The sequence below is a fragment of the Hyperolius riggenbachi genome, chromosome 10, assembly GCF_040937935.1.
Source record: "Hyperolius riggenbachi isolate aHypRig1 chromosome 10, aHypRig1.pri, whole genome shotgun sequence".
Lineage (NCBI taxonomy): Eukaryota > Metazoa > Chordata > Amphibia > Anura > Hyperoliidae > Hyperolius > Hyperolius riggenbachi.
Window position 1 is genome coordinate 55,336,585 of NC_090655.1, and position 13,684 is coordinate 55,350,268.

Here is a 13,684-nt window from a genome sequence, read left to right on the forward strand (position 1 = left end):
ATTTCATGTATTGTTACAGTAAAGCTGTTACTGAACATCTACTGTAACAAAAAACACCTGGCAAACCACTCTGAAGTGCCATTTTTCAGAGCGGTTTGCGTTTTTCCTATACTTAACATTGAGGCAGAAACGCCTCCGCAATCCAAAATCTGTAGCAGCCTGGGAGTATGCGTTTCTGCAAAACGCCTCCCGCTCTGGTGTGCACCAGCCCATTGAAATACATTACCCAAGCGCAAGCGGATCGCAAAACGCAGCCGAACCGCTCTGGTGTGCACTAGGCCTAATAGAGCACTGGAATCAGTGTGAAGTTAAACCTGCCTGCCTTCACTAAGCACAGCAATCAGTGCACAGCAATCAGTAACTGAAGTTAATCACTCACTGGCAGGGCCGGCCCGCCCATGAGGCGGGGTAAAACTTTTGCCTCAGCTGGCACTTCTGGGGGGGGCGGCACCCGCCCGTCCGTGGGTGTGAGGGGCCGCCCGAGCTGAAGTGGATAGCGGGCAGGAAGGGGGTATTGGGCCTAGCGGCGGGGAAGGGGGGGGGTTGGACCCCCCCCTCCCTCGCCTAGGTCCCCCGTCCTCCGCTCCCCTCCAGCTTAAAAAAAGTTGCGTGGCTGGCTGCAGCTGTAAGAGGCAACGGGCAGGGATCACTCACCTCTTCCTCGTTCCAGCGTGCGCTCCACTGACGTCACTTCCTGAGGCGTAGCAGGAAGTGACGTCAGTGAAGCACGGGCTAGGCTGGAACGAGGAAGAGGTGAGTGATCCCTGCCCGTTGCCTCTTACAGCTGCAGCCAGCCACGCAACTTTTTAAAGCTGGAGGGGAGCGGAGGACGGGGGACCCAGGCGAGGGAGGGGGGGGTCCAACCCCCCCTCCCCGCCGCTAGACCCAATACCCCCTTCCTGCCCGCTATCCCCTCCGGCAGCCCCTCACACCCACGGCTTGGGGGGGGGTGATTTGCTTAAAGCTTGCCTCAGGCGGCAAAAAGTCTAGGGCCGGGCCTGCTCACTGGCTAGCTAAATACAAGGCTATACAGTCACCAATAGAGCAGTAGAATCAGTGAACCTGCCTGCACTAAACACAGCAATCAGTACACTCTCTCACTGAACTACACTGACTACAACTAACTTAAGTAATCACTCACTGGCTAGCTAGCTGAATACAAGTATATACTACAGTATAAGAGCACTGTTAGGCCCCATTCACATTTACAAAAAGCAAAACGCCGGCGTTTTGCAGGAGTAATTTTTCCGCGATTTCACGCGGAAAAAAAAACAATCACTGACCACTGCGGGGATTTTGCCGCAATTGCGTTTAGTGCTTCTATAGCACTGAAACGCGATCGCTGGGAAATCTCCTGAAAATAGTGCAGGCGGCGTGTTTGCGTTGTGGCGATTAGCGCAAATCGCCCAAGTAAGAACGATCCCATAGGGTTTTATTACACTAGCGTTTTTAAAAAGCGCTAGCATTTAAGCTAAATCGCGGCAAAATGCTCTAGTGTGAATGGACCCTTAGAAGTAAAACCGCTATGTTTTTGACAAAAAAAACACGCGCTTGATGAAGCAACAAATGGCCTGGATATGATCCTCTCAGTGCCACAGTCTAGCAAGGATGGAGCTTTTTATCATGGCCGCCATTTATATACAGGATGGGAGGGCAGAGCCTCCCTTCCTATGATTGGTTGCCAGGACCTGGCTAAAACTTACCCAGCAGCCGTCTTTAACACGTCCCACGGCACCTCCCACACTGCGGTCACGTGACTATAAACACTTCCTCCTTCCGGGTTGAAGGAGGAAGTGTAGTAGTCACGTGATGCAGCTTGGAACAGGTTAAAGAAGAAGGCTGCCGGGTAAGTTTAACCCCCTCCGCACACCTGCACTAATGACCCATTCTCACTACAGCGTTTTGCTGCGATTTTGGGAAAACGCTCAAACGCTACCGCTTTTTAAAAATTTTCACTTAAAATCGCGGAACTCACTCCGGCCAGTTTTTTAAGTGTGAATGGGGCCTTATTAGGAGGATGAAATTCGAATGAAACTCATTTAGATTTCATCTGAATTTGATCCAGAGATCATCACTGATCAGAAGGCTCAACCTGCAGCCACTTCTAATGCTACGTACACACATGCGACAACGATCGTTCGTTAAGAACGACGAACGAACTTTTAATTGATGAAAGAACGACCTAAGTAAAGATAGTTTTAAAATGTGTGTAACGATCTGATCGTTAGAACGAACGTTACATCACAGAAAGCAACTATTGCGCCTGCGCATAAAAATGAGAAGTTCCATGGAGAAATAGTGAAATGCGCATGTCAAGCCTAGTACGAACGATCGTTTCCAACGATGTACTACTTTTGCAAACGATCGTCGTTGGTTAAAATCCGCCGAGACAGAACTTTCTTTTGTAGCGATTTGGCTCGTTCGTCGTTTGCCTTAATAGTCGGTGGTTCGTTTTTTGTAACGATCGTCGTTGGTAAAGATCGGGGAACGATCGTTACAAACGACTATAGTCGCATGTGTGTACGCACCTTTAGACAGGTGCTCTTTGTCAAGGTAACTTAGCAGTCATGCATTGTGAGACACTTGGTTTTGGGTCTTGCAATATCTGATAATGCAAAGGTACCTGCACGTGCTGTCACTTTAAATGTATCAGGAGGCTCTGGACTGGAACACAATTTTGAGAACGGACGAATGTTCACGTTTAACAGGAAATTCCGATTTGTTTCTGTTACGGAAACAATTGTAATTATGAAAAATGATTATGAAATTTCACGTAAATGTGAAATTTCACTAAATTAATTTTGTGAATTACATTATGTTGCGTAATTTGTAATGAGGTCATGACTCATTACTCTGATCGAGCTGCTCTGCAGTTCACTTGCCTTGCCATCTATAAGACAGCAGAGCTCTGTGAGCAGTAGAGATGGGCCGAACCTCCGATTTTAGGTTCGCGAACTTCCGCGGAAGGTTCGGTTGGCGTTAAAGTTCGCGAACCGCAATAGACTTCGATGGGGATGCGAACTTTGAAAAAAAAAAATAATTATGCTGGCCTTAAAAGTGATGGAAAAGATGTTTCAAGGGGTCTAACACCTGGAGGGGGGCATGGCGGAGTGGGATACACGCCAAAAGTCCCCAGGAAAAAATCTGGATTTGACGCAAAGCAGCGTTTTAAGGGCAGAAATCATATTGAATGCTAAATGACAGGCCTAAAGTGCTTTAAAACATCTTGCATGTGTATACATCAATCAGGTAGTGTAATTAAGGTACTGCTTCACACTGACACACCAAACTGTTCACTGAACAGAACAGGTATGCAGTGGCGGGTTCACTGAACAGAACAGGTATGCAGTGGCGGGTTCACTGAACAGAACAGGTATACAGTGGCGGGTTCACTGAACAGAACAGGTATGCAGTGGTGGGTTCACTAAACAGGTATACAGTGGCGGGTCCACTGAACAGAACAGGTATGCAGTGGCGGGTCCACTGAACAGAACAGGTATGCAGTGGTGGGTTCACAGAACAGGTATGCAGTGGCAGGATCACTGAACAGGTATGCAGTGGTGGGTGGGTTTACAGAACAGGCAGAGCCGGGACAAGGTCCTCCAACACCCAAGGCTGAGACACCAAAGTGCGCCCCTCCATCCCTGCCACCCCAGCCGTCACACACTGATTGCTATTAGACTAAGAGGCGCCACAGGGCCCACAACCTCCCCAACACCTTAATATCTAGTCATCTGGCTTGCAGTCACTGCCATGCATCCCCTTTTCTTATTTATTTCTGCTTCAAACACAATTAGGAATGACAGCTGAATTACTTCTGCGCCCCCTCCTACACTGCGCCCTGAGGCTGGAGCCTCTCCAGCCTATGCCTCGGCCCGGCCCTGAGAACAGGTATGCAGTGGTGGGTTCACAGAACAGGTATGCAGTGGCAGGATCACTGAACAGGTATGCAGTGGTGGGTGGGTTCACAGAACAGGTATGCAGTGGTTGGTGGGTTTACAGAACAGGTTTGCAGTGGCAGGATCACTGAACTGGTATGCAGTGGTGGGTGGGTTCACAGAACAGGTATGCAGTGGCGGGTTCACAGAACAGGTATGCAGTGGCAGGATCACTGAACAGGTATGCAGTGGTGGGTGGGTTCACAGAACAGGTATGCAGTGGCAGGATCACTGAACAGGTATGCAGCCAGGAAAAGCTAAGCCTAACTAATCTTTCCCTATGAGAGACAGACAGCAGCTCGCCCTACTCTCTCTAATGCAGGCACACGAGTGGCCGTAATGGCCGCCGCTGCCTGCCTTATATAAGGGGGGTGGGGCTCCAGGGGCTAGTGTAGCCTAATTGGCTACACTGGGCCTGCTGACTGTGATGTAGAGGGTCAAAGTTGACCCTCATAGTGCATTGTGGGGCGAACCGAACTTCCGGAAACGTTCGCCTGCGGGAGGCGAACGCGAACCACCGAAGTTCGCCGGGAACCGTTCGCCGGCGAACCGTTCGGCCCATCTCTAGTAAACAGGTCAGGAGCCGCTTTCATTGGCTCTTGACCGTGTGATCAATGTGAGCCGATCGTCAGTAGTGTTGTCCGGATCATGAACGATTCGGATCTTTGATCCGAATCTATTTTGTGAGTCGAATCATCCAAATCATCAAAATGAGTGATTCGGATTGAAAAAGGGGCGGGGCCAGGAGCGACACGCCCCCTCTCAGCGGTCAGCGGGGTCCTGGAAGCAGAGCAGAGATGGATCGCTCTGTTGAAGGGGACTCAGGGTAGCCAGCCTTGCAGGGACAGGTAGAGGGGACATGGGTGCCACTGCCAGATATGTGTAGAGCACACATACTGGCTGAAATGTGCTGCTCATTATAGGCTGTCTGTTCCGTAGTTGTGCATAGTGAACACATTGGAAGCTTTTGGCTCAGCTCAGCACAGCTCAGTAACTTTGCAGGCACTGTGATTGCAGCGCAATATGATCCTCCTGCACTCGCTCTAAACAGCTGCACTTATCTTCTGGGAATGCTTTGGGGAATGCTTTCTTTTACTGTGCGACGTTTCCATTCAAGGTATACAGATGAACAAGTAGGTGACATATATGTAAAGCATATGATTGCAGCATGTGGGTATTGTGTGCAAGCAATCATTTATGCTCTCTGCTTGTCCCTCCTGCCTTCTCTGTCCACTCCCTGCCCTCTGTCCATCTTCTCCCCTTCTCTGTGTGTCCACCCCCTCTCCTTCTCCTGCCCTGCTATTTATTTCACCCCCGAATGCTTCCATTGTAAAATGGATCCGAGATTCGGATCAAAGATCCGGATCTCTTCAATGATCCGATTCGAATCATTCGGATCATTGAAAAGAACCGAACTTCCCATCTCTAATCGGCGATCGTTATTTTACATTGATAGACAGCATCAGGAGCCAACGAAAGTGGCTGATTGGCTGACAGCTCTTTGCCATCATAGCGACGGCAGAGAGGGGCTGAGGGGGGCCTGTGGCAATGGGAGAGCTTTGTGAGCAGCGGGTATGTGCAGCGATTCGTCGGGAGGCACCGTTTTCTGGGACCAGAGACTGCTGGTATGCGAAGGGTTAAACAATTAACAACAAACGCGATACTGTAACATGCAATAACAAACAGTACTGTACAGGACATTTTCTGCACCAGGATAACTTTGCAGGCAGTTTCTACCCTGTAATGGGCTGAACCAGAAATTTGCACAGCGCTTGTCAGATTTGGGAGGCCGGTAATTGATAAACATCAGCCTGACTGATTAGCATCAGATAATTAATCCATAGTGTGCAAGGCTCCAGTTCCCGAATTCTGCTTGCTGTGGAGTAAAATAACAGGTACACTTTATTCTCAGCCCATCTATACTCGTCTGTCACACTATATTACACAAGAGATTATGAAACATACCTGAGAATATTCGCCTCCAGGTTCTTCGGATGCAGGGGCTGGTTTACTGTCCTGTTATATCGAGCTGAGTATAAACTTGCAGCCCACCAGCTCCCCCACAGCTTGTGTCTGAGTCACATGACTCCCCAGGTGATGACAGCAGGCAATCACTAGATTGGATCACCTGTGTCTTCCTGGAGATGTGCACAGAAGCATTGGGATCACTGGGCTCTATGGCCTGGTGCACACCAAAACCCGCTAGCAGATCCGCAAAATGCTAGCAGATTTTGAAACGCTTTTTCTTCTTTTTCTGTAGCGTTTCAGCTAGCGTTTTGCGGTTTTGGGAAGCGTTTTTGGTGTAGTAGATTTCATGTATTGTTACAGTAAAGCTGTTACTGAACAGCTACTGTAACAAAAAACGCCTGGTAAACCGCTCTGAAGTGCCGTTTTTCAGAGCGGTTTGCGTTTTTCCTATACTTAACATTGAGGCAGAAACGCATCCGCAATCCAAAATCTGCAGCAGCCCGGGAGTATGCGTTTCTGCAAAACGCCTCCCGCTCTGGTGTGCACCAGCCCATTAAAATACATTACCCAAGCGTATCCGCAGCCGCAAGCGGATTGCAAACCGTAGCCAAATCGCTCTGGTGTGCACTAGGTCAATCAAAACATACAGAGTCCTCTACTTACAAATGATAAGAGTTAAGGGGCCCATACACTGGTCGATTTCAGCCACCGATCGATTCTATAGAACTGATCGATCAGAAATCAGTTCTGTCAAATCTATTGATCGATTTGCGGCTGATTTCAGTCGATTTGATCTGACAGGATGGAAAATCTAGGTCGATCTGCTGCTGGTAGCAGATCGATGGCCCATAGCGTTGCATTGGATCTAATGGTCCAATAATACATTTAGATCGATTTCCAATAGATTTCATTCTGGCACACATTAGATAGATTCCTGTGAGATTAGACTTGACAGGCATCTGACAGAAATCTGATGGTCTAATCTGCTGCAAATCTGTAAGGGCTCTTTCACATCTAAGAGGGAATTGCGCGATTCCTGCTAACAGCAAACCGCTAGCGAATTTTAAAACCGCTAGTCCTCTTTTAACTGTATGGCAGTGTTCTCACTGTCCTGATCACGGGCATTTTGCGATTAGCGATATGCGCAAGCACGTTACCTACAGCATTCTGGAGTGATCGCAATTGGCATGTAGGTACTTATCCGTTAGCCGGGCGCATCCGGCAGGTGGCGCTAATTACTATTCCCCCTCCAGTCCGACATGGATAGTAGGGAAAGATGTAACTCGGGTGGAGTTTTGTCGCCACCTGCCGGATGCGCCCGGCTGACGGATAAGTACCGGCATGTATAGAACCGCTAATTGCGATTGCTTTCAAAACGCTACTTTGTCCAGTTATTATTTTCCGCATTAATCGCGTAAAAATCACTCCTGCAAAATGCTAGCGGTAGTCGCTGGTGTTCTGCGATTTCAAGTGTGAATGGGGGCCTAAGTGTATGGCCACCTTTACAGGGTAGGAACACACTGGGCTCTATTCACAATTATTTTCCGCATGCGGAAATGCACTTACGATAAACTCCTGACTGAAAATGAGACCGTCTTGACATTCACAAAATTTTACGCATGGTTATTTATTGTAATTGTACGCATTGTTTTCTAGCATGTGTAAAAAGTGAGGTAAAAGTCTGCAAAACAAAAAAAATCGAAATTCACAAAGAAAAAGAGGTGCATTATTTCTGACTTAACTACCGATTTTATATCACCTACGACTTACCATTGACTTAAGGCTGCTTACACACCAAGACGTTACAGGCGCACGTTAGTGCGCCTGTAACGCTCCCCCAACGCACAGCAATGTAACACAAGTGGGCTGTTCACACAGCCCACGTTGCGTTACATGTAACGCTGCACGTTCTGTGCAAAGTGCAGCATGCTACGGCGTTGGAGCGGCTATAGCCGCGTTAGACTGTTTGCACATGCGCAGTGGGGGGCGGAGAGGAGGCGGGGAGAGCCAGCTACAGTAGCCGTGCACATGGCTACTTAATATTCACTGCACTGGCGGGCGCTGATTGGCCGGCGGGACCATGTGATGCGGAGTGTCTCGCTCCGCATCACGTGGTCCCGCTGGCCAATCAGCGCCACTCTGGGAGACCTTATAGGGATAGAGCCGCCTAACGCGGCTCACTCTACCGTCGGCTCTTGCAGCACCATACGTTGTGTTAGGTGCACGTTATGCGACCTTAACGTGGCACCTAACGCAACGTCTTAGTGTGCAAGTAGCCTAAATGGAGTCTTCAGCCTTGAGTGCTGTGTATGCTGGACTAAAATTTTATTTTTGACAATTTCTTATGCCACTTTTTTTCCGCATGGTTTCTGCATGTTTACTACATAATTCTGCATGTTACCCTAATTTTTTTACCCACTGCTCCCGCATGCGGAAATTTTTTTAGTGAATGTGGAAAAAATACGGAAATTATCACTGCCAGTAATAGCGGTAATAAAATCTCTTACCGCATGTGTAATTGTGAATAGAGCCCACTAGGCAGAAATGCTAGCGTTGTGAGAAATAAAAAAAAAGTCATGAAAAAACGCATATGTTCGGGTTATGCGATGTGCATTTTTAAAAACGTTGAACTTGCTGCATATTTTTCCTAAACGCATCTAAAATACACCTAATGTATGTCAATGGAGATGCAGAGGTATCGCGTTTTAGTGTGTTTTGTATTTTTTTTTTTTTTTTTTTTTAAACAAGCTTGATCATGTATTTTTGCTACCTGTTAACTTCCTAGTGATTAACATAAAGGCCTGGTGCACACCAAAAACCGCTAGCAGATCCGCAAAATGCTAGCAGATTTTGAAACGCTTTTTCTTATTTTTCTATGGCGTTTTGCTAGCGTTTTGCGGATTGCTGCAGCGGATTTCAGTATAGTAGATTTCATGTATTGTTACAGTAAATGCTGTTACTGAACAGCTTCTGTAACAAAAACGCCGGCAAAACCGCTCTGAACAGGCGTTTTTCAGAGCGGTTTGCGTTTTTCCTATACTTAACATTGAGGCAGAAACGCATCCGCAATCCAAAAAATGCCTCACCCCGGCATTTTTCGTTTCTGCAAAACGCCTCCCGCTCTGGTGTGCACCACCCCATTGAGATACATTGACCAAGCAGATCCGCAGCCGCAAGCGGCTGCAGAAACGCTGAAAAAGCCGCTCGGTGTGCACCAGCCCAAAATGCATATAAAAAATGCATACAAAACGCACAAAAACGCAAAAGCGTATTGAAAACAAAATAAAAAATAGTTGATACAATGGGCTCTATTCTCAAAGACTTCCCACATGTGGTAAAGTACATGCGGGAAGTTTGCGACCAAAACACCGTCAAGTTGACATTCTCAAAATGTTCCGCATGTTTTTTCCGTGCGGGATTCATGCGGAAAAATTTCCGCAAAAGTCGGTATTTTCCGCAATAAAAAATCAATTCAGAAAAATGTTCAGGCGCATCATTTCGTCGTTATTTACCGATTATTATTATTATTATTATTTTTTTTTTTTTTTTATCACCTACAAATAGTAGGTGATTTATTCCGCATCCCACTGGTTTTAGTGAAGTCTGGAGGCTTAAGGGCTGTGCTTGCTGGACTTTAAAAAAAAATTTTAAACACTTTTTCATGCAACCTTTTTACCGCATGATTCCCGCATGAATAATGGCTGTTTCCGCATCTTTTTTCCCGCATGCGGAAAACATGCGGAAAATGTTAGTGAATGTGGAAAAAATGTGGAGTTTACCCCTGGCGGAAATGTAGCCGTAAAATTTTGCGGTGATTTGGCCTCTTTGAGAATAGAGCCCAATATGTCTAAGCCTAGGGACCAACAAGAGTGATTTTGGCAGCGTTTTTGGATCGCTGACAATTGCGGGCGATTCCTAAAACCGCTTTGCAAATGTAAGGGCCGGTTCACATTATGAAACGCGGACGGCCACGCATGCAGAACGCAACGCATGTGAACACACGCCATCCGCGTTTGTATGCGTTGCGTGGCTGATCCCATCACTGAAAAGTGAATGGGACAGCCACGTGTTTTTGCAAAATCTGCATGCAGCATGCGTTCCCAGACCGCACTGGTCCGGAACGCATGCAGTGTGAACATCAGACAGTGCACTCTATGTACTGTCTGATGTCATGCGTGTCTGCCTCCTGCATGCGTTTCCAAAACACGGCTGGAAACGCGTGCAGTCTGAACGGGCCCTTAGTAAGTGAGGGGGAAATCATACGTGTGATTGTGATTAGGGGTAATTACAATTGCAGGACATGCAGCAGTATATAAGCGCTGCATAAATAGCTTATCAAAGTGATTATGCAGCGCTGTGGGGGGCTGAGCAATGACCTTTAACCACTTGAGGACCACAGGCTTTAACCCCCCCCCCCCTAAAGACCAGGCAATATATTGCAAAATAGGCCACTGCAGCTTTAAGGCCTCACTGCAGGGTTGTTCATCTCAGCACACAAGCGATTTCCCCCCCACCCCTTTTCTCCCCACAAAGCGCTCTGTTGATGGGTCTGATCACCTCCACAATGGTTTTTTTTTTATTATAAATATTTGTTATTAAATTCAGCCTTTTTTTTTTTAACATTTATTTACCCAGCCCGCCCTCTCTTTCCCTGCCAGCCAATCCCCATGATCAGCTGTCATAGCCTTCAGCTTATGACAGCCGATCATTTCTGAGCCTCAGGAGGGGACAGTTGGTTCGCACGGCTGTCCCCAGTACAGCACTGCCGGGGATCGCAGCACTGCACAAGCTAATTAGACATCGGTTTCGGTGATCGCTGCTGGGAGGCTGAAGGTGGAAAGCGGAGCGCATCAGTGCACTCCATCTCCTGCAAAACAGGCTCCAAGGACCTTACGCCAATCTGCGTTAGGCAGTCCTGGGGCTGCCGCTGTGGCCACGCCCATCGGTGTTACCCGGTCGGCTACAGGTTAAATAAAACTTTCAAATACTTGGCTCTGTATTTCCTTCTTCTGTCCGTAGCCCCGCCTCCTAAAGGAAGAGATCACAGGCGCTTCTCTGATTAGTCATAGAGAAGCACCTATGACCTCTTCCTCTAGGGGCGGGGCTACTGACGGATGAAGGACACCTGGTAAGTATAAAAAAGTTTTATTTAAAAAAAAAAAAAACACTAATCGTAAACTGGAAGCTACATGTTAATGTACAACGATTCCAAACGTCGGGGAATCACCATCGCATACGCCCTAGGAATCGCTGTACACAGCGCTGCAGCGATTTTAAAGCCCTGCAGCTAGTGGATCTCAAGCCTAAGGATGCGTACACACATCCAATTTTAATTACCCAATTATTGGTCAATTTTACCACTTCCATGTTGTATGAGGCCCCATTCAAACTTAGAAACGCAAAACGCTGGCGTTTTGCAGGAGTGATTTTTCCGCAATTTCACGTGGAAGAATCACTGAACATTGCCGCGATCACGTTTAGCGCTTCTATAGCACCGAAGCATGATTGCCGGGAAATCGTGCAGGCAACGCGTTTGCATTTCGCGTTTTTGGGCAATTTGCGGTGATTAGCGCAAATTGCCCAAGTAAAAACGGGCCCATAGGGTTTCATTACACTACCGATTTTGGCAAAACGCTCTAGTGTGAATGGGCCCTGACGGTTTACCTACACCCTAGGTTCTCAACGTGTGGTACGCGTACCCCAGGGGGTACTCCTGATGGTTCCAGGGGGTACTCAGGCTTGATGTACTTAATCAAGAACAACAAATTAAGAGTTTTAGAAAATGATAATCTTATTTAAACATCTCCAAATTAGTATTTTAGATAATTAAAAGCAATAGTAAATGCTTGGAACTTGTTTAGAACCAATTATCATGTACTAAGATTAAATTTATATTTGTCAAGGGGTACTTGTGATAATGTTTACAATTTTAGGGGGTACTTGGTGAGTACAGGGTTTTAAAAGGGGTACATACCAATAAAATGTTGAGAAACACTGACCTACACAATCTGCTCATAGTATTCAATAGCTGTTGACTTTGATGCCTGAAACCCACTAGGAATCGCTGCAGCGCTTTAAAATCGCCCCAGCGCTGTGTGCAGCGATTCCTAGGGACGATTATTGTGATCGCGTTTCCTGGCATTTCCGATTAGCGATTTGCCCCTTTTTTTTGTCAAACTCTATTACACTTTTGAGGGCGGGGCTACAAACGCAAGCCGGAAATATGGATTGGTGAGCATAAATAACTATAAATTTGTAATCGCTCACCCCCCAAATTCTTTTCAAAGCGATTTTGCTGCACTACTATACCCAGCAACATGCTTAAAATGCTGCACGTCCTGCGATTGCGATTAACCGTAACTGCAAATGCACTAACGGGTTCCCCACCACTCACTTTCATTGGTGAAGGTTTTTTGGGAATTGCAATTGTTGGCAATCCAAAAACGCTGTAGTGGATCCCAGCCCTGATACTACGTGTAGGTGGGAAAGTTGGTCCGTGATTGGCCAAACATAACTAAGGGCTGGTGCACACCGAGCCGCTTTTTCAGCGTTTCTGCAGCCGCTTGCGGCTGCGGATACGCTTGGTCAATGTATCTCAATGGGGTGGTTCACACCAGAGCGGGAGGCGTTTTGCAGGAACGCATACTCCCGGGGTGAGGCATTTTTTGGATTGCGGATGCGTTTCTGCCTAAATGTTAAGTATAGGAAAAACAAAACACAAAGAAAAAGCGTTTCAAAATCTGCTAGCATTTTGCGGATCTGCTAGCGGGTTTTGGTGTGCACCAGGCCGTACCTGGGGCTTCTACCACGGTACCACCAAACCATCCCCCCACCCCGCAGACTCCCTGGCCGATATGCAATTCACTTTTTTCCTGAGTTTTCTCCTTTTTTTTTTTTTTTTGCTGAGTTTTCTTCAATTTTAAATTAACTTTTTAGCACTTTGCAATTTAAAAAGTTCCAAAAAGTAGGTGAAACAATACTGTAAAAATTAGTTTAAAGGGACTCAGAGCAGTGCAGAAACTATGGAATGATGCATATCATTTTAAAGCTCTCTTTCTCCTCTTTCCAATGATATATAAACTGCCACCCTACGCCTTTTAGTTTCCACTTATTTTGCAATTGAAATTGCCGCGGCTACGATTTCAATCGCGAAAATCGAGAAAACTAAAAGGCGTAGGGCAACGATTTAGGTGTCGCCAGAAAGAGGAGAAAGAGAGCTTTAAAAATTATATACATCTTTCCATAGTTACATTGTATTAAACAGGGCAACTTTTTCTGCTGAATGGAGCTGCTAACAATGGGGAAAAGTGTCGTCCTGTGTAATACAAGTAACTATGGAAAGATGGATATCATTTTAAAGCTCTCTTTCTCCTCTTTCCAATGATATATAAATAGCCGCCCTATGCCTTTTAGTTTTCTCTATTTTCGCAATTGAAATCGCGGCCGCGGCAATTTCAATTGCGAAAATAGCGAAAACTAAAAGGCGTAGGGCGGCTATTTATATATCATTGGAAAGAGGAGAAAGAGAGCTTTAAAATGATATGCATCTTTCCATAGTTTCTGCACTGCTCGGAGTCCCTTTAAGTATTTGTTTGCTTGCTGCCAGTTTCAAAGGCATTTTATTTACAAATTGTGAAACTATCACCTCGGAGAAAACTCAAGTGAATTGCATATGGCCCCCTGTGCTCAAGCTGCCTCTGAACGATCTTCCGGTCCCCCGCTGAGCCTCAGTTTTTCAGTTTTGACTATTCAGCGAGTGGATGGCCACTGTGCCTGCA